Here is a 25827-nt window from a genome sequence, read left to right as displayed (position 1 = left end):
AACAGTGTGCAGTGCTGCAGGGGAGGCCACCGTGTGCAGTGCTGTAGGGGAGGTCACAGTGTGCAGTGCTGCAGAAGAGGTCACAGTGTGCAGTGCTGCAGGGGAGGCCACCGTGTGCAGTGCTGCAGGGGAGGCCACCGTGTGCAGTGCTGCAGAGGAGGCCACCGTGTGCAGTGCTGCAGAGGAGGCCACCGTGTGCAGTGCTGCAGAGGAGGCCACCGTGTGCAGTGCTGCAGGGGAGGCTACAGTGTGCAGTGCTGCAGAGGAGGTCACAGTGTGCAGTGCTGCAGGGGAGGCCACCGTGTGCAGTGCTGTAGGGGAGGCCACAGTGTGCAGTGCTGCAGAGGAGGTCACAGTGTGCAGTGCTGCAGGGGAGGCCACCGTGTGCAGTGCTGCAGAGGAGGCCACCATGTGCAGTGCTGCAGAGGAGGCCACCGTGTGCAGTGCTGCAGAGGAGGCCACCGTGTGCAGTGCTGCAGGGGAGGCTACAGTGTGCAGTGCTGCAGAGGAGGTCACAGTGTGCAGTGCTGCAGGGGAGGCCACCGTGTGCAGTGCTGTAGGGGAGGCCACAGTGTGCAGTGCTGCAGAGGAGGCCACAGTGTGCAGTGCTGCAGAGGAGGTCACAGTGTGCAGTGCTGCAGAGGAGGCCACCGTGTGCAGTGCTGCAGAGGAGGCCACAGTGTGCAGTGCTGCAGAGGAGGCCACCGTGTGCAGTGCTGCAGAGGAGGCCACCGTGTGCAGTTCTGCAGAGGAGGCCACAGTGTGCAGTGCTGCAGAGGAGGTCACAGTGTGCAGTGCTGCAGGGGAGGCCACCGTGTGCAGTGCTGCAGGGGAGGCCACAGTGTGCAGTGCTGCAGAGGAGGCCACAGTGTGCAGTGCTGCAGAGGAGGCCACCGTGTGCAGTGCTGCAGAGGAGGCCACAGTGTGCAGTGCTGCAGAGGAGGAGACAGTGTGCAGTGCTGCAGAGGAAGCCACAGTGTGTAGTGTTGCAGAGGAGGCCACAGTGTGCAGTGCTGCAGAGCGAGCCAAAGTGTGCAGTGCTGCAGAGGAGGCCACAGTGTGCAGTGCTGCAGAGGAGGAGACAGTGTGCAGTGCTGCAGAGGAGGCCACAGTGTGCAGTGCTGCAGAGGAGCAGACAGTGTGCAGTGCTGCAGACAGTGTGCAGTGCTGTAATTAGAGTCTATCTGTACAGTGATGTAATGATTATCACCTTACAGTGTTGCCCTCTAGTGCAGTGACGCTGAGGGGGGTACTGTTTGTAGTGTGGTAATGAGTATTATTCTGTGCATTTCTCCATTAAGCGTTTCTTTGTGTAGTACTGCGCCGAGGGCCGTTCTGTGCAGCCCTGCAGTGAGGGTCACGCTCTACAGTGAGGTCTCTCCAGTGCAGTAATAATGACTGTCACTGTGCAGTGCTGCTGTGAGAGTGTCTTGTTATACTGGAGGGACACTGTGCAGCCCTGCAGTGAGGGTCAGGCTCTACAGTTCTGCAGTGAGGTCTCTCCAGTGCAGTAATAATGACTGTCACTCTGTGCAGTGCTGCTGTGAGGGTGTCTTGGTATACTGCTGTATGGAGGGACACTGTGCAGCCCTGCAGTGAGGGTCACGCTCTACAGTGAGGTCTCTCCAGGGCAGTAATAATGACTGTCACTCTGCGCAGTGCTGCTTTGAGAGTGTCTTGTTATACTGGAGGGACACTGTGCAGCCCTGCAGTGAGGGTCAGGCTCTACAGTTCTGCAGTGAGGTCTCTCCAGTGCAGTAATAATGACTGTCACTCTGTGCAGTGCTGCTGTGAGGGTGTCTTGGTATACTGGAGGGACGCTGTTCAGCCCTGCAGTGAGGGTCAGGCTCTACAGTTCTGCAGTGAGGTCTCTCCAGTGCAGTAATAATGACTGTGACTCTGTGCAGTGCTGCTGTGAGGGTGTCTTGGTATACGCTGTGGGGGTATCTTGGTATACTGGAGAGACGCTGTTCAGCCCTGCAGTGAGGGCCAGGCTCTACAGTTCTGCAGTGAGGTCTCTCCAGTGCAGTAATAATGACTGTCACTCTGTGCTGTGCTGCTGTGGGGGTGTCTTGGTATACTGGAGGGACGCTGTTCAGTTCTGCAGTGAGGTCTCTCTAATGCTGCAGTGAGATCCCTGTCGAGTGATGCAGTGAGGGCATAGTCTGCAGTGCTGTACTGAGTCAGTGCCACCATGTGCATTGCTACAGTGACAGTCACTCTGTGCATACATGCCAACATTTTAGAGGAGGGAGGTGGGAGAGTCTAAAACACACAATTGGGAGAATGTATTTACCCCTTTCACTTCTATTGAAACAGATGCTGTTCAGGCTGAAGATAGCCGAAAGAAAAGAAGGTTGTTGCCCCCAAAAATCGGGTGCATCCCGCCGGAATCGGGCCAGTGAGCATGCATGCACCGTGTAGAGCTGCACTGTGTTACCAAGTAGAGTTCTGCAGTGAGGGTGAGCGTGCAGTGCTGCTGTTAGGATCACACTGCCCGAGTACTGCAGTGAAAATGACTCAGTGCAGTGCTGCAGTGATGTTGTCTGCGTGATGTGCAGTGCTGTCTGTGTTCACATTGAATGTTCCTCTGTCACCTTCAGCAAGAGCCTGATACCCTCTATGTTGTGAAGAATGACGAGCAGAGGCCAGACTGAGGGAAAGGAATGATCCGGCTCCAAATTAGAGTGAAGTTTGTCCCCTTATTTCTTGTCTTTCCTTCTCCTAGTGCAGGCATGGGTAAATCACTGAAGGTTGGAGACGGCACTGACGGGCTAGAAGCCTGTGTTTGTATAAAGACCTGTGTCCTAGTCAACCAGCCTCCCATATGGTCTAGCGGTTAGGATTCCTGGTTTTCACCCAGGCGGCCCGGGTTCGACTCCCGGTATGGGAAGATATTCTTTTTTCTTGCCCTGACATTTTTTGCTTTTTTCGTTCCTTCTAAACCTAAATGCCCCTAAAGTCCTAGTAAAGCGCTCTTACTTCGTCTTCCGCTTCCGTCAGTCTAAAGCCCTTTGAGGTTTGAACCAAACCCACAGCTCCTGTTCCCGCCCCAGCCCTTCCTGCACAGCTGCTATATATTAAGGACCTTGAGGAACTAACAACAGGTTAATAATATGAAGAGGTGTTCGCTCTTTTTATTTTATTGCACAACAAAAAAGTACAGATTATAAAAATACCTCGGGGAATTAAAACGAAATCACCAGTTTCCTGAGCTCTCACCGTGTGAAATGCTCGTCTATTTCCTGCTCCGCCCAGGCTGTGGGAGAGGCGCTTCAGTGTCTGTTTACAACCCGCTGTGTTGTTTGTTTGTTTAGTGACATTAAACTCGCGCTGTGTTGGTTTCCCGGGGGCAGATTTGCAAGCCCCTTGCGTCACTTTTCCCTGTTAAAAGTGACCTAAGGGGCTTGTTAATGTGCCCCAGGGGTTTAAGTCTTGAGGAGTTCGAGTGTTTTCCATCAGCTGTGAGTTTGCAGCCGCTGTTTGCAGCGTCCACAGTTTGCACCGGTGCGGTTTGTGCTCTCACTGCTGGTCTCTGAAAGGCAGGGCTGGAGGCCGCCTGTAGCATTACACACCAGAGGTTGCTCAGCAGAGCAACACGTCTTGGGCATGGATCTAAAAGGACATTGTAAAGTATTAGATGCTTCATTTTATTTCTATCCACTTGTAAGTTTATTTTTTTTGTAACACTTAGTTGTAAAATTCTCCTCTTTAGTTGCGCTCTGTTGACTATGTAAAGTTTGAAATACACTAAAAAGAATGGATCAGGAAAATAGTGACTGACTGCACCACACTGTTTTTTCATAATGAAAAAGTGAGGACAGTAAGAACAGGTGGTTCCATGGTGTAATGGTTAGCACTCTGGACTTTGAATCCAGCGATCCGAGTTCGAATCTCGGTGGAACCTAATTTAGTGTTTTTAGTAGATTTAACAAAAATTATTTTAGGTCTTCAGCAGTGAGCAGAAAAGCCATTTGTATCTCTTCCTGTTTTTATTCTCGTGGTCTCTGTGGCCTACTGACATTGATGGGACCCTATCTCCCCCTGGTGTGACTTTGTGCAGGTGGCACAGGACAACCAGGCAGGACTGGGAAGAGGTGGAGTTATGAAGGAGCGGGGTTAAGATATAACATGTATAAGTAGGGCAGCATGAGGTAGTTAGGCACACCATGGAGCCATTTCCATCCAGGTAGTTCGGAAATATTTGAGGTATATTTTAGTATAGGTCATATTTTTTAAAGGCTTCATTAATATTAGCACTTATAAATAAAGGTGATGGCAAGTAGTGACGTGGTGAGGGAAGCAATGTCCATGTTGTGTGCAACTGGTAGGGAGGATTTATTGAAGCTGGGCGTTCCTGAACAGGTGTAGATTGGTATGGTCAGACCGTCGAGAAAAGCATCAGGTGGGGTGGCAGCTGCAGTCGCAGCACGTTTGCGGAACAGAGGGAGCAAACAAAGAAGAAGCGTGTCGGCTGTGGTGGATAATATTAAGGAGATAGAGGTAAGAGAGTCAATATATCAATCAGGAATTATACGTGCGGCTAATCACCCAATAGGGTTTCCAGGCACTTAAAGCCTCAGAGGCTTATTCGAACAGCCAGATCATGAGAACCATTTGGAATTCTGGAAGTGAGATGATGGTCCCGAGGTGCATTGGGAGGATTGTCGTGTAGTTCCTAGGAGTCCCCCAGGACCCGCATGTTTTGGATAACCTAAACTGAGGGCTTGGTGTCCCGACCGCTTCCCGACACCCCCACAGGATATGTCATTCGTTAGACCAGTTAGCTCTAAGGTGCCACTATCACCCACCTGTATTCTACAGTGGTGTAGGTAGTTTCTGGAAACCACTGAACATGACAACCTTGATTCCTCAGGGATCATGGAAAACAGTACAGTACATTTTGCTCAGACACTCGTGCTTGCCCTCTCTCAGAAAATACACAGGATGGTGGTTAGGACTTTTCAATAAGTATTTATTGGTCCAGCGACAACCTTGAGTAAAACATATGTGCTGCGACAATCAGGAGACAGAAGCATACGAAAGATTGCTAGTACTAATATAGTGAATAGTATCTACATGTCTACCATAGTGATAATAAGATGAACATAAGCAGTTCAGATAAAAACAGTAGCACTGGCATATTCCTAAAATGCTCGCCCTAAGTAATTTGCCTAAATGTACTTAGCCTAACCTGGAGGTGTAGGTGTGTATTAGTCCTGGGCAAAGCACTACGCTACGCTCGCGTAGTTTGTGAAGTTTGCGCTACTTCGCACTACACGAACTGCACGTAGCACAGTGCAAATACGCGTAGCGAAGTGCAGCAGTCAATCAATCAAGAAACTTTATTCGGCATTGGAAAACACCATAAAAGTGCAATTTTAAAACAATATCATATATATACATTCTTCATTCCAAAATGCTTCCACAAGTTGATCTATTTACAATCCCTTTAATTCTGGTCCCCTCCCCACAGTTTTTACTCGTGGTTACCTTGGGGTGGGGGGGGGGTCCTTCAACCCATCTCTCTTGTCTCTTTTAGCTTGACTGCCAATCTTAAAAAACTTGTGATAGAGAGTAAGGTCAGGGGGTCGTGGGCCATTTGCAAATATAAAAGGGCTACCTTGGCCTGTTTACATTTATTCTTCTTCAGCAAGTCAACTAAAAATCGGCGCCTGGGTAATGAGTAAAAAGGGCACAATATTACAAAATGAAGGGTATCCTGCAGAGATTGTTGATCGCAGCCGCAGGGACCCTTTGACTCCATAACCGTACTAGAAACCCGCCCGGTCGGCTAATAAATAGTATAAAAGGTTGAGTCTAAAACATGTTATTAAAATCTATCCTGAGGATTATGTATAAGGGCCAGGTATGGTTCTATTCCATCACATGTCCTCACAAGCCCATAAGCTTTAACCAACTTTTTGCTCCAATCTCTCTCTTCTCTGGAGGCAGCTTAATACATAAAAAACCCTTTTTTACGTTCACCTTATCCCCTCCTATAATTCCATCTGGGTTGGTGAAGAGATCTTTGCGGCCAATGGCTTCAAAAGTGTCCTTCAGGTATTTTAGTCATGGGATGTTCATTCCCCTATCCCTGCCAATACAGTCCTTAATTATTTGTCTGGTTAATTCCGCTTCAGGATTATTCCAGATTTTTAACCAGGCTAGCAGGGGTCTAACATGAACCTTATCCTCTATAGGACGTGCCACACCCAGTTCTTCGTGAACAATGTGAGCAGGAACACACTGTGGCACTTTAAGCAATCTTCTCATAAATTTATTTTCCTATATCTGTAGCTTCTCTATCCCCGCAAATCCCCAGAGTTCTGCCCCGTATGCTGCTTTGGCATAACAGATTGAGTTATATAGACTCATCATTTTGGGGACCAGCGTCCGAGCCTGCTGCCAAAGTTCATGATTGCCCCTGTGCTGGATGCTAGCTTGTTACCTCGTTCTTCCATTAAAACTTTAACATTTAAGTGCCCATCAAATCAAATGCCCAAATATTAGAAGGTCTGGACCTTCTCTAGTTTATGGGCGCCTATTCTATAGTTATAGCTTTTCCTTGCTTTGCTCCCCATTTCTAATATATACGACTTGGACAAGTTGGCACATAGATCAAGGTTGCTCATAAAATCCACGAAGCCATTTATCAGTCTCTGTAGGCCCAGTGGAGTGCATGCCAGCAAGACCGCGTCATCTGCATAAAGCAGGACCGGGATTGCTCTATTTCCTACTCTCGGTGAGTCTACCTTTAAACCTAGCAGGTATTGTTCTAAACCGTTTATGTATAGTGAGAACAAAAATGGGGCCAAAATGCACCCCTGACGTACCCCAGTAGTGCAGATGAAGGGCTCAGTGCATCCCCCCTCCGTATTGTACCTCACTTTAGCTGAGGTATTCCAGTGCAGGGCTTTCATGATCTTTATAAGTTCTTGATCTGCCCCTAATTGTCTCATTAGATCCCACAGCTTCTCCCTATTCACACAGTGGAATGCTGCTGTGAGGTCCATAAAGGCAAGGAAGACCGTCTCAGTGCTAGAGATGGTATATTTTTCCACCAATAGGTATAGATTTAAACATTGATCTGTGGTCGATCTGCTTGCCCTGAACCCATATTGGACATCAGTGATGACCTGCTAGTCCTCCGCCCAGTCTGTCAGGCGGTTAAGAACAACACGTCCTACGACTTTAGCGGTGACATCTATTAATGAGATTGGACGGTAACATTGGGGGCTATCCCTATTCCCTTTTTTAAAAATAGGTACTATCGTGGCCGGAGACCACGATCGGGGGAGCCCTGTTGCTATGGCAGCATTTATTATTCTTGTAAGAATTGGTGCCCATAGATCTACATTACTTAGGAAGAGGTCTGGGGGGATCCCATCTGGGCCTGGGGCTTTGTTTCTGGTAAGACCACTGATTCCAGCTGTGATCTCTTCTAGGGTAAATTCAACTTTAGCATTCCACGACACCCTCCCTTCACCGGTATCAGGCAGCATGGCATCCTGCAGCTGCTCACTGTTCCCCACGATTATACAGCCCACTGTAGTGCTCCACCCACTGTTCTGGCAGGACATTAGAGGCTATCTGATTACAAGGTGCCTCTCGAAAGCAAGGGTTATTGATTATTTTTCAGAAAGTGGTCATATCTTTCTTTTCAGAGGCTTCTCTTAAATTCTCCCAAGTTTGGGTTCTGAGAGCACACTTCCTTTGCTTGACTGCCTGCTTATAATTTATTCTACACTGCATAATCCTGTGTTTGTCCCTAGGGGCAAGTCTTAGGGCACTTCTCAGCTTTTCCTGTGCCAGGGAACAGGCCTTATCAAACCATTTGGGGTCGTTATTGGACTTACCCTGTCCTGTGGTTTTTAATAGGCCATCAATTAGCCGGCCTAGTCCTGCAAATATCTCCACCAAATTTGTTCCTTCCACTGCTAAATCTAGGCAGTCCTCCAGTAGGTGTTTGCCCTCTGTTACTAATGATCTGTAGAAGTCCTCACCATTGATGCGGATCCATTTTAGTTGTCACCTCTGGTCAATGACCTTCTCTAAATTAGCCTCACTCTTCTTTTTCTTAGTTTTAGATGGATTTAGATCTGCTAAAGACAATGTTAAGGGGTTGTGGTCGCTAAAACCACTTGTTTCTATAGAAAAACCCCGTAGTCTTGTCTTCAGCTGTTGGGAGACTATGTTAAAGTCAATAAATGATCTGCACCCTTTTCCTTTGAAGGTCGGGGATATCAATTTGTTAGGATTGACCTCCAATAGATCCATTGTGTGTTCTAAGTTATGGGTTTTCATCATCCGGGTCAACACCCTACCCTCTGGTGTATGCTCAAAATGTGGCCCCTCCTCATAATTACAGGAGGTCCAGTCTTCCTTGATGGGTAATAAATTGGGGCACAAGTGACAATTAAAATTCCCCATAATTAAAAACATGGGTACTATAGACCCCAGCCTCTCCTCGGTTAGATCACTTAATCTTTCCTCAAGCTCCTTTGAATTCTGGCCTCCCGGGTTTTAAAAATTTACCAGAATTATGTCGAGACCCCTCAATTTAGGACCAAGGCCCATCATGTTTTCCGAATTCCATTTCAGGTCGACCCAGGTCCCTTCTATACATAGATCTACAAATACTAGAAGACCTCCCCTTGCCCTTCCTGCTGCGGATTTGCTTGCTGATGTCCCAAATAATTTATACCCCAAAAGGTGAAAGTTGGAGTAGTCTGTCTCCCACGTTTCCTGAACGCAGATTATTTTAAATTTACTGATGTATTCTAGCCATTCCTGGTTCTGGAACTTGGATGCTAAGCCTGCCACGTTCCAGGATAATAAATCAGTTGTGTTCACTGGGGCATTACCCTCACCTCCTTGAACAGCTTCAGTACACGGGGATGCTGTCTTATCTTGAGCTAGCTGATTCCCTTACGTCAACACTTCCATAACCTGTTCCTCTCCGCTTGGTTTTAGGTTTATTGGGACCACCCTCTTGACTTGTTCTAGTGCTTGTCCGGTATTCTCATCCGGCAGTCAATCCACTTCACTGGGGTGCCTTCCCCACTGAGGTGCTACCTCTCTACTATATTGGGTGAGTGCCGCCCCTGTCCCGTCTCTCCATGGTGTCGGCTGTTGGCCAAACCTAGCTCCTCCTGCTAATTCTGCAGACCATTGCATATTCCTTGCCCCCATCGCCCTCCCTCTTGTCATTCCTAAGTGGCCAGTCCTATCCTCGCCCTTTTGCGGATAACCTGGGTTTGCCCCAAAAAAAAGTGGGGCCTATAAAAATAACTCAAATCTCGTGCCTGGATGTACGATCGTGAGTGTATCCAATTTCCCCTAGAAATGTAATCTGCCACCTTGGGATCATTGAAGTTAATGACAATGCAATCTTCAGCTATATTTTTTGTGCTCCAACCTACCCAGTTACCTCTCCTTACATGAAGAATTTTGCATTTTTCATCTCTGGGTAATGGTCTGATATTATTTAGCCAGTGAATTGCCTTGTTTTTCAGCTGGTCATAAGATTCAATTTTACTGTCTTCCAACACCGGAACGCCAGTCAAGACAGCCACATACGGTGTGCAGTCTGAAGGTAGATCTAGTGTTGGGTGCAAGTTCCTATCTGTATTTTTGTCCCTTCCCTTTTCTTTGCTGCTTCTAGCTCCACCCAGGATTAATGGGGCATTTCCACCACTCGTTTTCCCGCCCCTAAGGTCTTCTTGGTGTGCCATGGGCGTAGTCGAGCTAGCAGATGGTAACGCAATAATAACAGAATTGGGGCATGTGGGCAAAACCCTTCCTCCCTCCCTCCTTTCTCCATTTGGCAAACCCAAGTTCACTATTTTGTTTTCAATCCCCCCCAGGGTGGACATTACCCGACTTTCTGTTTCAGCAAGTCTGTTTTCAATAACTGAAAGTCTTTTCATTAAAGGATCCATTGAGGCCGATATTAATGCCCCTATTTTCTGCCAATATAAATCCTCCGGTGCAGGTAGACACATGGTAGTACTGTCCAGATTTGAGGGCATTATCACGCTGGCTGACCCATGTGATTCTTCAACCACTGTCGTCACTGCTTGTGGTAATTCTTTATTTACACTTTGTTCAACAGTTTTAGACTTCTTTCCCCTTTTCTGAGTGCCTCCTCGCGTACCTCCTCGTTTCCTTTTGGCCGATCCTCCCTACATATGAATTTGCGAGTTGGTAGGATCAGTGGGCTGCACGTGGATTTCTACCACACACTCACCCGTTTTCTTTGGCTGATGTGGCAGGCTGCTACTTTGTAGCATAGAAGAATCTGTGTGCTCACTCGCACTCGTTGGTGGTACCAAAGTTGGGTGTGCATTTTTAGTAATTGGTGTGGGGCGTATGTCACGCGCAGGTTGATGGAGTCTGTCCGGTGAGCGTGCATTTGTTAATCCCCCCATTGACGACTGTTTTACCAACAACGGCTCAATCGAGAGGCGCCGCTCTGTGACCGCGATCTCGTGTGCTAGCACTGATGACGCCCTAGTTATAAACTGGCCGTGTCCCCGCCACATAGCCAACACCCGTTACTTTCCTTCCCCTTCCTTCCCTTGCCGCCATTTTAGCAGAATTTCAATAGCAGCTCGCAATTTTCAGGCCAGGCTAACAGTAGTAGATTCTTCTCTTATACAATTCTTAAATCCACTTACTGATTGATGATCAGCTATTTCGGGGGGTGGCCCAGCCCAGCCTCTCCAGTTGGAACGGGCTCAAACGGGCCCACCCATGGCCCGGGCTTCGCCTGGCGCCGCCCGCGCACGTCCCGCGAGTCGGAAATGAGGCGTTGGCTATATCCTCCCTGATATCCTGGGGGAGGGGCTGCTGGTCCGCTGCTCACGGCGTCCCCTGCTCTCCCTTCATGGCAAAACAAAAGGGCTCCGCTGGTTCGAAGCATCTCCCGCGAAGCGGGAGGCGAAGATGTATTTAAAGCCCCCGGTGTCCTGGGGGAGGGGCTGCTGGTCTGCTGCTCGCGGCGTCCCCGCTCTCCCTTCATGGCAAAACAAAAGGGCTCCGCTGGTTCAAAGCGTCTCCCGCAAAGTGGGAGGCACAAGATGTATTTAAAGCCCCCGGTGTCCTGGGGAAGGGGCTGCTGGTCCACTGCTCGCGGCGTCCCCTGCTCTCCCTTCCTGGCAAAACAAAAGGGCTCCGCTGGTTCGAAGCGTCTCCCGCGAAGCGGGAGGCGTGAGATGTATTTAAAGCCCCCGGTGTTCTAGGGGAGGGGCTGCTGGTCCGCTGCTCGCGGCGTCCCCCGCTCTCCCTTCACGGCAAAACAAAAGGGCTCCGCTGGTTCGAAGCGTCAGCAGTCATTTATTGCTTGCTCGTGGTCCTCAACGTCAAGTTGGCGACCGCGAGCAAGCAAAATGACATGGCGGCGAGACTTTTTCCTCGTTCGCGATCAGCAACATCAAGTTGCTGACCGCAAGCGTGGAAAATAAACCTCCTGGCGAGATTCTCGATGGAAGGGAGGTCAGGTTTCTCATTGCGAGTGGTCGCGTATGCTCGCACCGCTCACTATAGGAAACTACCAGTCCCCGTTGAGAAAGCTGCCGCTCGAGTAAAAATCTACTCGAGCGGCAGAAAACTACAGCTCGCACTGTGCAAGATGCAGTTTTCAATGATTGCAGAGTGCCGGATGCTTGTCTGCACTGTGCAATCATTGAAAATGGCATCTTGCACAGTGCGAACAGGCTACTACGCAGTTCGCGTAGTGCTACGCGTAGCTTGCGTAGTGCACTTCTAGTAGCTTTGCGAAGCGCTACTTCGCAAACTACACCCAGCCCTAGTGTGTATGCGTATAGGTATGTGTATCTGTAGCCACTAAACCCCCTGAGAAGAACCAGCCCCCTCATCTGATGCTTAGAAATGAAGGAACCTGTCTCTGAGTTGAGAATGACAACCTGCAAGGGATGTCAGACCGCTGCTTGTTGGAGTGTCGGCTTGTAGGACACCGACTCAGCTTGGAAGGAATTCTCCTCTAGTTTTTAGGGGGAGTGCGGGTCTTTTATACTAAAGTGGTCACTTCAGGGTTTTTTCTAGAATCAATATGTTTTTAAAACAATCATGGATGTTTTGAAAACAATCATAAATGTTTTGAAAACAATCATAAATGTTTCAAAAACAATCACTAATGTTTTTCTAAATATTTGCGATCATGCACAACTTGCTGTTGGCCAAGGATGAAAAAAATGATGTCCCTTAAATCTGCCATCCCTGGGGTCATGTTTATATACGTCAGGTACAGAGATTCTGATATAAGACAGGAGCCTGGTTTCGAAGAGACAGGAGCAAGCTATTAGGTAAAAGGTCACCTGTTCAGAATCATTATAGTCGTGTTCATGAGATGATGTATGTAAAATGGGGTATACATGATGGGACTATCCTAAAAGACATGACACCCACTCCTCATCAAAAGATCAACAAGATCAGCTAGGTAATGATACGGCTAACGCTATTAAAAACGCATAAAATCATTTATGATAAAAAATATACTAAAAGCATTTAAAAAAAGTAATTTCTCCCTAAAAGCGTTCAACAAGGTCTTTCAAAACTCATATATGTTGCGATTATTGCACTGAGCAACTTGAAAGCCATGAAGCCCAGTTAGAGCAGGGAAGAAATATAAAACAAAGTCAGTTTCGACCTTCAATTTAGTAAATGGTTTAAAGGTTGCCAAATGGTTCCCTGCACAGGAGAGGCCAAATTGTTTATGAATCCTGCGCTGAAGACTCACCATCGCTGAACATCGTATCTGCTGATGGCAGTCCCTCAGTACTTCCAGTATCATGTCGAGTGAGCAAAGATGTTCATCTCTGGTTACCACGGAAGCCGGTTGGGAAAAATTAGATGCCCGCACGCCTTATACCGATGCCTGAACCTCTGGAGCAGAGCCGATATCCCTTCGCAACCAGAGCAGAATCATCCCTTGGAGGCTCTAGAAATGCAGTCATCAACATGGAAATATGCTGGGACCAACTGCATGTGTGGACCAGTAGCACAACCGATGGAAGTGTCAGACACAGGTCAAAAATGCAGCCAAATCTGCAGAATAGGTAACGCAACACAAGCGGGACACAGTCTAGCCATACCGGTCTGAAAGACAGGAAGCAATGATCACTCAGCTCTAGCAGCAGAGGCGTAGTCAGGTAGTACACCATGCGCTCATGACAACGTCATTCCAGGAGTGTTCTCTCCATTTTGTGAGGGATTGCGAAATCCATTGCGAAGCAAGAGTATTAAAATAAGTATGCCCACTACTGAAAGCAGGACCAAAGGATCTCTCCAACAACGCTTCCAAGTACGGAGTGTATGAAGGCGGGATTTACTCAGAAGATGGTCTGAAAGGTTGTTAAGAGACCTGATTCAAGTCGCTTATAAGTGTACAATCCCACTCGTATCAGACATGTTAAGAATGCAATGAACCATTTCTCCAAAATGGATCGGGAACTTCGTACGGACCAGGACCTGTATCTCTGCTGAAGACCTTGCAACCTGGAGATCAAAAGTCTCTCGGGTTGAAGTAAAGGCCATATTTTGTTGAAACAACATGGCTTTCAGTCTGCTCAGTGAATCAAACTGTATACTGGAAACATTCAAAGAAGGCCACAGTGGTGCCTCCCTAACTGTGCGAGCCGGGAGAAACAATACTTGCTTACAAAAAACAGCCCTGAAGTTCACTGTGACTAGATATACGATGCATTGCACCATTCCACAACAGACTTGATCATTCAGCACTACACAACTTCCATTTGAAAGTAATTAAAAAACCGGATGAATCACTGCAGTTGGGGAGCCTTTCTAGTTGCAAGATAAGTTTGCTTTTGACACATTACACATTCCATGAAGTGACAATTCTGTGCACACTAAATACCTTCTTTAAACCATCCTGCAGTCTTTACCATTTAAGAAAACTTCAGTGTGCTTATTCCTGCACATATATCTATACGGTAAATCCCATGTTTCCTGTACGTACCCTTTACCCAACGCTTCATACCTGCCTGCTTTGATGTATCTAAGGCAGTATTGGAACTGAAATGTCGTGATCGGCATGAATTAACCATTCAGTAGATGGTGAATCTGCTACAGTGAAAGGTAACTTCTCTAATTTTTCATTGAGCGGCATAGTGTACTTTGCATCTCTGCGTGCTATAGTCAACTGTCTGTCAGTCAGATAGTATACTGAGAACAAACTTGTGCTGTTAATGTATTTCCATGGCATGTGACCTGAACGCAATGATTCCCGCATCCACTTTAAAAGCATAATGGAGCGCAATTGAGATTGCCCCTGTTGTAGAATAGACAAATCTTGTTCCATTATGTTAATTGCCCAGAACGCAATGTTGGCCAGTGAATAAATATATGAGGACAGTGTGGTTATACCATTGTCTACCACAGCCAGGGCCATTTCGAGGTTAATCCTATCAATTTCACGTAATCTCTCAGCAGCATCCTGTTGTGAGACTTTTCACAGTTCATTGTAGATGGCATACAATAAGTGTTTCTTACGCAGTTTCTTTGGACCTAGCAAGAAATCCCTAAGATCCATGTTGTCTGATAGAAGAGACAGGTGTTTTTTCATCTGTTTTAGTGTTGATGTTTTTAGCCATTCTAGGCACAACTTCCCAACACTATAAGAAGTCACTACCCTTGGATCGACTGTGTACATAGCATGGGTCAGGCCTATGGATATTAAACCCTCTGGTGGTACCCTTGAATCTTGCTTGACACCTAATTGTGTTGATAGGCTAAATCAACCATCCCTTCCAATTGGGAGCTCAAAAATTGAATGTACCGTTCCGTATGATTTTACCCAGTGCCTCCTCATTAATCAGTGTGTCATTCAAGAAACCTTCAATAGGCATGGGCGAGGGATGCATGTAGCAGGAAGTTTGTTGCACTGTTCTGTCAGAAATATTATCTGTAACAGTATGAGGCAAGCTCTAAATAAAGCCTCTGTTTCCTGAACCTGCCAATCGTCCGTCCCCAGATCGATTTTGTGTCTATAGTGTCCCTCCAATAGTCAAAACATTGTACAGCGAGTTCGAAGATGAAAGGTGCTGAATATATGAGTTTAGCGTTAGTCAGCATCCTTTTCTTTGTAGTTGCATTTGTCTGTACTTACTGTAGTATGATATTGGGTCTGATGTATTAAACACTGAAAAGTATGCAAATGTCAGTGCGAACGTGGCAGAACTACCTTTAGGTAGTGTGGGGCAATGTTCCCATTAATGGTAAATGTTTACAGTGCATGGAACACTAGCTCAGTGCAAAAAGGGATGACCATATGCTGGTAAGAAAACATAGCATCGTAGTCAGGTGTATCTCCATACAATTCCCCGTAAGAAAATACAGCAGATTGTTCTAAATCTGAAATCATAGTATTTATAGTCTAAATGTCCCAATCATCAGAGAGTGTACTCAGGGTAATGAAGTCATTCATTGATATTTTGAACACGTGTGGAATTTTCAAATGTTCGGTGGGACCAAATACTTCATATGAAACCCTATTCCAAACTATACCATCCGGTACTGGAACAGCTGAAATGTTCACTAGGGACAGTTCTCTCTGTTTACAGTGTGATGATGTATGAGGTTTCAAGACCAAGTTCATAGTTTGGACTGCACAGCGTGGTGGGAGATAATGTCCATTCAGTAGTAGGAAAAAGACAGTTACTATTCCAATCCAAATCAACAGTACCCAAACATAATTCCTAATTTAATCCAAAGATACAGCCAAGGGGAGAAAAAGTAAGTCTTTTTCAGCCAGAGATATAATTATCGAAATTTTTCTTTCTCAATCAATCAATCTGTGGTAAATAAATAATTAATTACCGGTACTATTTTTGAATACATTAATAAAACAGATAGCTCAATAAATAAGAGGCAGGATCCGAGGTATCTGAGTCTAACAGGCTTTAATCAGGCACAAGGGAAGGGACAGGATCGGAACAGCCTGAAATAGAATGGCATAGAAGACAGCTGCAACGTCTCATTAACAGTACATGGTATATATAGTAAAACATTACAATTGCATTGAATACAGTAGGCGTAACAAGTGACAAACGTAAGATAAGAACTCATGGGCGTAAAAAGAAGGCGTGCACAGGGCGTGCACGTAGACATGTGATGAGAACGTCACAGAAGTGTCATAAATGGGTGGATACATGAAGGGGGCTACCTGGGCAGCTGGAACCTTTAACCTAGTGGTGCGCGCAAATGGGCCATGACGTGTAACTAGGAGAACTGGGGGCTATGACTTCTGCACTAGAAGAGGAGACTAAAGTCTGCGATGTCAGGACGACATGTACCTATAGCATATCTGGTATCTGGTGTTTGGAGTACATGTTGATAGAATCTAAAAGTTATCAGGGCAAAGGCTACTTGACACTAAGACTGGTGCATGCATATATTCTTCATGTATTGCGTGTGCTATGAATCTTCTATGAATATTAATACAGTAATTCTCTTGCATGGAGACAGAAAGACTAGACTATAGCTAAAGATGTTTATGCGGTTCGTTAGCTTAGGAATGTGAAGACGGAGGGCTGAACTGATAACTAGAGGCATAACATATTTCTTGGCGGACAGGCAGGCAGAGCCAGGCCGGGCACCGCGCTGCTTGGCAGGAAGTAAGCGAAGGGTCAGGGATGCAGGTGGGGGCTGCATCGCTCCTCGGAGTGGGTTTAGGAGACTGGAGCTTGAATCTGGTGTTCAGGCCCTTTGAGGCCTAGAAACGGGGACAATTCGATAAGTCTAACGTGGGCAACATAGGCCTAATACTCGTTGCTTTCACGAGAACTGGATGCTAGCATACTAAAGTTGGACACAACTATAATTGCGTCTTTAATCGATCATGGGGGGACATATATGCATATCGATCATGCACATATAACATAGGATGGGGAACACGTAGGCACACATGACAAGGCAAAATTCAATTTTCCTCATTCCCTCCTTGTGCCCTACGTTTCCATCAGGAAACATCAATATTCATGATACCATCTATCATTTCATATAGCATCATTTGCTCGTCTCGAATTTTCTTGGAACGGGACTTTGGACTAGGAATACAAGATGTAGCACACAAGCCGCAAATCGCAGGGCCACATTGTAAACAGAGGCAGCAACTGAATATGATCATTACTGCTATACCCAGGAATGACAATACTTTCCATCCCCAGGCAGATATTATACTCCAGAGCCAACCGGACCATGTCCAGGTGCCTGGATTCTGGTGTAACTGATGGGCAATTTTATGAAGTCTGGTTATAGCTGAATAAACAGACGGTGCGTTATTAGGAATGAAAATGCAGCAACTAGATCCGATGACTCTACAAGCTCCGCCCCTATCGGCCAGTATGACGTCAAGGACGAGACGATTTTGGAGGACAACAAATCTCATAGCAGATTGTTCTTCAGTTAAGTTACCTAGAGCGGAAGTAGTCTCATTCACTACTGCTTCAAGGGTTCTGGTTAGCCTACGTATTAGCTTACTATTCTGGACGGGACCTATGAAGAAAAAGAAACCTTTATTGAAGTCTTGATATTGTTCTAGAGCAGTTTCAGTCTGATCGACAATTGGGGACTCGACCTCCCTTCTATGTCTAACGTGTACTAGATGTGTATTTCTGTGATAATCGGATGGGGCTAGAAAAACTGGTGGCAGTAGGAAGGCAATGTAACATGTTCCATCCCAATCTAGGGGCAGACGAACATATGCGGTCTGACCACATACAAAATACGAATGACGTGAGGCTTTGAAAGTAGATTTCCCACTGTCACTATACTCGACCACAGTAGTACAATCACTGTGTCCTAGATGTACTGAACCATTCTTTCGGACACATAATTCGCCTTTCACTGGTAGAACTGTAATAGCAGGCAAATCTGGAGTAGTCTCGGACTGAACATTCAGAACCATGAAATTCGAGGAATAATTACCTAGATCATATACTTCATTTTCTAGATCTAACCCTGTTCTATGGGAAAGACCTTCCTTATCTGGGAAACATGTTCTATTCAGAAGGGACATATCAGTTGAAGATGACGTTAACGTGGACCATGCTCCACACGAACCATTATGTGAAAACGGATAGGGAAAAAGTGGCAGAACTCCCTTCGGTGTCTGGAAAGGGGGGAGTCGACCACACACCCAACAATTAGTGGCATTGCTGGTCTGGTGTGAATAGTGTAACATTCGGATAAAAGTATTATTGCGCATAGCAAGACGATAGGATAACTCGTGAGGAGGTAGTTCACTAAATGTGTGCTCTACTGTAACATTAGAAGACAAATGTACATGTGAATTAATAGGAAAACATAAATGTAAGGCATAACTTATGCAGGTAACCATAAGACTCAGAAATAACATGAAAAATAGAGTAACAATACATCGACTTCGAAGATTTTTACAATAACGTATTCTCTTAGAGTTTTGACTAACTCTCACTATGTGGGTCTATCTCATACATGTCAGGAACCTGTCTAACCGTTTCACCCGAGAGGGACTTAGACAATTAAACTGGCTGACTTACTAGACCGTAACTTTTCTTTATACTCCTGCTGCGGAGTTTTCTCTAACAGGGGAAGTTTAGAGTCAGTATCTGGGCAGTCCTTGAGAACGGGGCAGTCTTTGAAAAAAGGTTTTGGCCGAAGTCCATGGAATCGCTTCACATGACTGGAGTGCAACCACCCCTTGCGACCTTCTATCTTGATCGCCGTCCTTGTTGTTAGCAATACAAGTCTTGGTTCTTTCCAACGGGGCTCCAGCGGACTTGAACGATCAAAATTACGAATCAAAACTAGGTCGCCTGGTATGACCTCGTGTGGTTTCATTTGAGTGTTGTCTGGAAAAGCAGCGGCAACCTGTGAACGACAAGAGAGTAGTGCAGACATCAAGGAAGCCAGGTAATCTGTCAGCATATTACTGTCAACATCCGTTATTTTACGTGGTCTAGGTGTACCCCACATGTTTGGGGGACGACCGAAAACTACCTCGAAAGGTGAGAGACCTGAACGGGAGTGTGCGACCATTCTCATGTAAAAAAGGGCGGCTGGCAGTGCTACCATCCAATCTACGCCTTTCTCTGCGCATACTTTGGCAATGCGGATTTTCAGAGTCTGATTATGTCTCTCTACGAGACCAGCTGCTTCAGGATGACGTACACAGTGGAACTTCCACTGGTACCCTAACAGAAGGGATACTTGTTTCATGAGTTCGGATAAGAATGGCTGGCCGTTGTCTGAATACACGACCCTAGGTAATCCATAGCGGGGGAAAAACTCACGAACCAACTGCCTGGCAGTGGTCGCAGCAGTGTAATCTGGGACTGGATATGCTTCTGTCCACCTGGACAAAGCGCATACAACTACGAGGACATACTTGAAACCTCGACATCGATCCATCTGAATATAATCCATCTGGAGGACTTCAAAAGGGTGGTCAGGAGGATGGAATCCACCTTGTTCCACCGGGACACCTTTACCTGGATTGAACTGACAACATATCATGCAGGTACGCACTTTCTGCTTGGCTGCTGCTCGTAAATGCTTGTTAAACCAGAGGTTCTGAATACTGTCTATCATGGCTTTTTCTCCTAAGTGTGCTGGACTATGTGCAGTGTTAATAATGACTTGAACCATAGAGTCGGGGAGAAACCATGTGGCTTTTCCCTTCGTCAACCATCCTTGATCTGTCTGGACCCCTCCTTGTTCAGACCATTTCTTGATTTCGTCGGGAGTAGCATGTGACTGTATATCTAGTACGTCTTGTGTAGGGTCCTTAACTGTCATACAAGTAGTCTGATCGGGAATGTCTGTCTGTGTCGTGTTAACTGGAATGTCTGGAGTCTGAGCTGTAAGCTTGGCTGTTCGATCTGCTAGATCGTTACCCTGGGAAATGGTATCAGTGACTTTCGTATTTGCCTTGCACTTCATGATAGCGATAGCTGTCGGTAAATGTATTGCATCTAACAGAGCTTGAATGAGGGGGCCATGCTGAATCTTGGTTCCATGAGAAGTCATAAAACCTCTTTCTTGCCAGAGAACTCCAAAGTCGTGTACGACTCCGAATGCATAACATGAATCTGTGTATATGTTTACTTTCAGGTTCTTCGCTCGTATGCAGGCTTGGGTCAGAGCGATGAGCTCTGCTGCTTGAGCAGACAGGGTGTCAATACGATGTGTTTCTATAACTTCAGTTTCAGTAGTCACTGCATACGCGGCTACTAGTTCTCCTGTACTTGTTCTCATACATGAACCATCCACATAAAGTGTCAGGTCGGGGTCAGGTAATGCAATGTCTGTCAGGTCTTGTCTTGGCTTTGTCATGGTGTTAACAACTTCCACACAGTCATGTGTGGCAGGATTTGAAGTAACTGAGGGTAACAGTGTAGCGGGATTTAAAATGTTGCAGCGTCTGATTTCTATGTGTGGCTGAAACAATGTCAGTTCATAACCTGTTAAACGTGCAATTGTCAAGTGCTGAGTCTGTGTTCGGTTTAAAAGAACTTCCACGGAGTGTGGAACTTGTACTGTCAGGGAGTGTCCTAACACTATGGAATCACTCTGTCTGATAGCTAGAGCTGTGGCTGCAACTGACTTGAGGCACGCAGGCAGAGCCTGGGCCACCGGATCTAATGTGCTAGAGAAATAAGCACAGGGCTTGTATTGTCCTGCTTGATCTTGTGTGAGAACAGATAATGCTGTACCATCACGTTCAGTGACAAAAAGTGTAAAAGGCTTACTGTAGTTCGGTGTTGCTAGAACAGGTGCTTGGCATAAAGCTTTCTTTAACTCATTGAAAACAAGTGTATGTTCTTGGGTCCAAGGGAGGACAGTCGATGTCGCTGCCTCCTGTGTCGTTAACTGTATCAGTGGCTTGGCTAGATATGCGTACTGAGGAATCCATTGTCTGCAGTAAGAAGTGAGGCCGATAAAAGCTCGTACCTCCTTCTGGGTCTTGGGCTGTGGAAGATGTGCTATTAACTGGATTCGGTCTGGTGTCAACTGCCTACCCCTCTTGGACAGTAAGTGTCCAAGGTAGACCACTTGCTGGACACAGAATTGCAATTTGGAAGGGGACACCTTGTGCCCCACCTCGGCCAGGAAATACAGGACCGTAAGTGACGCACGTTCGCAGTCATGTTCAGAACGGGCTGTGATCAATAGATCATCGACATACTGGAGCAGGGCAGTGTCAGTTGGCATGTGGATATTGTCTAGTTGTCTTTTAAGTGCTTGACTGTAAATACTAGGACTTTCTGTGAAACCTTGAGGAGCTCGTGTAAATTTATAGCTCCTTCCATTTAAACAGAATCCGAAAAGAAACTGGCTGTCTGGATGAATGGGGACACTAAAGAATGCGTTCTTAAGATCAATAACAGTGAAGAACGTAGCTTCGGAATCAATGGCAGTCAATAAGGAAGAAATATCTGGAACCTCTGGGTACTGGGGTATGATACATTTATTAAGTTCTCGAAGGTCAATCACTAATCGATAAACTGGAGGTGCATTGGGATCAGTACGTTTCAGAATCGGAATGATAGGAGAATTACATACATTGGAGTCAGTTTCTACAACCACTCCTTGAGCAATGAGCTCGTCAATAATTTTGGATAAGGCTGCTACAGCCTCAGGTGGCAATTTGTACTGTCGGATTCGTGGTAATACAACACCTTTCTTCAGAGTGACACGATAGGGTGTAATGTGCATAGAACCTACATCAGTTGGACCTTGCGCCCATAAATGCTGTGGTACATTCAATAATCTTGGATCAAAATCACGTAATACATAATGACCTTTAAAATCTCTCAAAAACAATCGTACTCCTTCTGGGGAACAGCATATAACTGCTCCTAATTCTTTCAGAGTCTTAATACCTAGTAAATTTTCTGGACATGATTTCGTAAGTAACAAGTCTGTAGTTCGGGACAATGGACCAACTTCTAGGGAAACTGGTTTTGATATTTCATTAACAATAGGCTTTCCTTAAAATCCAAGGGAAACATTTCTAGAGCCTGAGAGTGGAGCCCCTGGAACCTCGTCATGACTGATGGTAGTCCTACTTGCCCCTGTATCAATCAGAAACTTTCTGTCTTTCCCTAATACTTGACTGTGTACATAGGGACCCTCTTGATCTACAGGAACCTCGATGAGAGGCAAGCCAACCTCCCTCTCTAGGCTGTTTCATGAATACTGCTGGTAATCTGGATAATCTGACTGTGCATACTGGTACATCTGCTGTGTAACGTGTTGTGTGGCAGCTATAGGCTGCGGTACGGTAACTGTCTGTTGTGCGTTCTGCGGTGGCTGGGAATTCTGCGGAACTTGTTCTTGTCTAGGAGGACGTGGTCTCTCTTTCGTTTTACCAGTAGCTATATTGTGTTTCAGAACTGTACATTCGTTTATATAATGACCTGGCTGTTTACAGTAATTGCAGGTCCCTTTAACGGGAGCTGTAGAATGACTAGTTTGATTCGGACCCCTCTTCTGACTGTCTTGTGGAACAGACTGTGCAACTAGTACTTTCATTTTCGTGTCTTTCATACGTCTCCTTTCATGTTTCTGCTCCTCCCTAATTCTGTTCTGGTGATACTGGAGCATCTGAAGCATTTGAGATGGGGTATTAGCTTGCCAGGTACTTTCGACTTTCAGTACTCTATTTTTAACTTGTGGTAAAGAATTCTCAACTAGTTTGGTAACGAAAAGATGTGGATACGATTCACTACTTGTTTTCAGACCACTATTAATAATGAAACATTTTTCAAATCTAGAATAAAAATCACTAGTGTCTTCGTCTTGTTTCTGTTTACAGGCTGAGATGGCATCCCAGTCTTCCTTTTTCGTGGCTAGTAATCTTGGCAAGACTTGTATTAACAACTCGGGCAATGCTTTAGCTTTTTCCCCAAGACCGGTACCTGGAACTCGTGTGTTATCTTCAGTCTCTAATGCGGTCCAATCTATCTTTTTCTCTCCCACCTCCCATTCTTTTTCTTTGAGTTTTTCATATATGCCCGCAGGCAACAGGACCTTTAACATTTTAATAATGTCCGGATACGTGTATTCTCCCATACGGAGCATGTCCTTTAATTCACGGTGGAACCCTGCTGGATCTTTATCGTGACAGGGTATTAACTTTTTCATTTCTAGAAGCTCTATTTTCGTGATAGGGGTGTAAACAAATACTCGTTCTAGATCACCCCCCTCTCCCTTAACTGGATGTACTTCTCGCAACGGATTCTGTCTGTCTATGTAGAATGATTTTCTTACTGGGGGTGGAACAGGAACAAAATGCGGATTCAGGAACGTTCTGTATTTGTGGCGCTGTTCTAAAATGACACTAATTAAATCGGTACCTAGACCTTTCCATCTGTTTAGGAGTAACTCGTTTAGTACATCATGTAAAGGACCTGGATCAGAATGCTGATCCTCATACAGTATAATGAGGTGCTGGATCATATACATACCCACCAGACGCTGCTCGGCTGGGGGCAGTTTCAGAAACGTTTGGGCCACTATTTCGTCTGGAAACGTGGCAGAATCACTAGTCCATCGGACTGCTGATCGGGCTAGTTCTTGTTCATGCATGGTACTAAGCTCACTATAACCTATTCGTGATTTCAGGATTTTATCGGTAGCCTGGAATACTTGTTCTAGAGAACACTGTTCTGGTACGGGAGGAGGAAAAACTTTCTTGTAATCTCGACGTGAGTCTCTGTCGGAAAATCTAGTTCTACCTACATACGCTATTCTGGCGGGATTCTCGCTGTCTACCTCTTCACTTGAAGAGTCATTCTCTTTCTCGGTTGCTCTTTTTGCTTCCTCCTTCTGGTGTATACTTATAATTTCCTTACGAATTTTCCTGTACATACTTTCTACACTACCTTGTGACTTGTGTTTTCCCTCGGCTATATTGTCACTCCACCTAGTCAGGTCTTTCATCTCGTCTTGGTCTTTATCAGGATAATCTTGCTCTCTTATTAAACAGTTAATCAAGAACTGTAAAATCATATCTTGAATCTCGACTTTCCTGTGTGCCATAGCTTCGTGAATACTTCCTGAATTCTCTCCTGTACGGACAAAATGATATATTCTGTCTAGATGTTCTTTCATGTCGGGCAGGGTGGCCAAAAAGTTGGCAACCCGTCTTAAACGTACTGAATATAATATCATGTGATCTTCGCCTGGAACTGGATCATATATGCAGTCATTAAGAAGTCGCTTGAGGTCTGCGTATGTAGCCACTTTTGGCGTACGCTGTAACGCCGCTTCTCTCTGCGTCAGTCGTCTTACTTGAGGCGGGGTGATAGGAGCACCTCCCCCCGCACCTCCTGAACTGGAATCGTCAGTTAATCCTGTACGTGCTGGTAGAGTGACTGGCAAAACGGGCACACTTAATGTGGGCTGGTCCGGGGGTACTGGCACATTAACGTGGTCCCCGGGACCAGTGACTAGAGGAACAGGAATTACATTATTAACAGGGTGCTGCGGGTGAGCAGGCGGAATAGGATTTGCATATGCTGGGACTGTATCGTCCAAGTAGGACGAAAGAAAAATTTCAGCTGCAGTCGGTTTATGACGTAGCTTAATCGAGACCAATGGTGGCGGTAAATTACAGGGTGCTTCCGGGGTTGCCTTCGGCAAGCCCTCGGCAAGAAGAGGATACATACCTTTAATAAGGGCATTTCTCTGTCTGTCTGACTGTTCTGCTCTAACTCGTTCACCTTCTTCGATTAATTCCCTTTCTTGGGCTTTTTCTGAGTATTCCCTACTTAACTCTGCTTTTCTGAATTCTTTTTTGGTTCTTTTATGAGATTCTTTGCGCCATAACTCGATGGCATCTTTCTGAGACTGTCTAGCTTTCTTTTTCCATAATGCTTCTTCTACTCGCATGATGCACTCGGCATCCCATGTACCTGTTACAGGCCATCTATATTTCTCTTCAAGATCCTTTGTGTAATCCACCCATAAGTCTAGATATAATATGGCATCTAAGCCATGCTTGTGATACATAAAATGTCCAGGACTGTCCCTAGGAGGGACAGGAACTGATTCTTCGAGTAACCCTTTTCTGGTTTTGATCTGACGTAATTTCGAAAACAGAGGCATAGTCGGATCTTACTTGAACTAAACACAATACACAATAATCACAGTAATGAAATGGCAAACAAATCACTCATACCACAACATAGAAATACATTAATAACAGTTCGAACAGAATACTACCTGATACACTGAAAACATAACACTTGAATTTCTCGAGAACGGACTTACTAGAATTACTGGATGCACTGCTAAAACAGTACAGAACATACCGGTCTCGTAAAGAGACACGTCATACCGTATCCACCTGGATGGACACGTCGGACTGGATCTGTGTACCCAAACCCATCGGACCAGGGACAAACTAATGAACCTGTCTAGATACTCCCCCAGCAACGGTACTCACCGGGAAGCAAAACTTGAAGGCCTCGGACTGGACTGGACTGCTACGACGTCGGACTACGAACTTCGGACTTCAGAAACAGGTGGGCCTCCGGATACCTCGGACCTTGCTCTCTCGGCTTGGGCTCTGGTCGGGACGAACCGCATTCCTCACCGCCTCGTCTGGATGCCGGACCGCAGTCTCCGTCTCCTCCGTGGGCCTGAGGGAGACTTGATGAAGCAGAAATATCTGCACGTGCACGGTAGAATTCCGTCACGGCTGTAGAAGGGTCAGGGGGCCTGCGTTACATCGCCGGCGCGTGGGGAAGGGGCTCGTTCCTGTTCGGGCGCCATTATGTGGTAAATAAATAATTA

At 46.0% G+C, this 25827-nt stretch overlaps 2 non-coding genes across 2 annotated transcripts; both read left to right on the top strand.

The window, feature by feature from the left end:
- The first annotated feature begins 2821 nt into the window (after nt 1-2821).
- TRNAE-UUC (transfer RNA glutamic acid (anticodon UUC)) lies at nt 2822-2893 on the top strand. The gene has a single exon. It is a non-coding gene; the product is annotated as a tRNA-Glu (tRNA).
- A 942-nt stretch (nt 2894-3835) lies between these two features.
- Nucleotides 3836-3907, top strand: TRNAQ-UUG (transfer RNA glutamine (anticodon UUG)). Its single transcript has one exon. It is a non-coding gene; the product is annotated as a tRNA-Gln (tRNA).
- Nucleotides 3908-25827: the final 21920 nt, after the last annotated feature.

Source organism: Lissotriton helveticus, chromosome 1_2, assembly GCF_964261635.1.
Source record: "Lissotriton helveticus chromosome 1_2, aLisHel1.1, whole genome shotgun sequence".
Lineage (NCBI taxonomy): Eukaryota > Metazoa > Chordata > Amphibia > Caudata > Salamandridae > Lissotriton > Lissotriton helveticus.
Note: the sequence above shows the minus strand (reverse complement) of the source record. Positions and strands in the feature narration are given on the sequence as shown.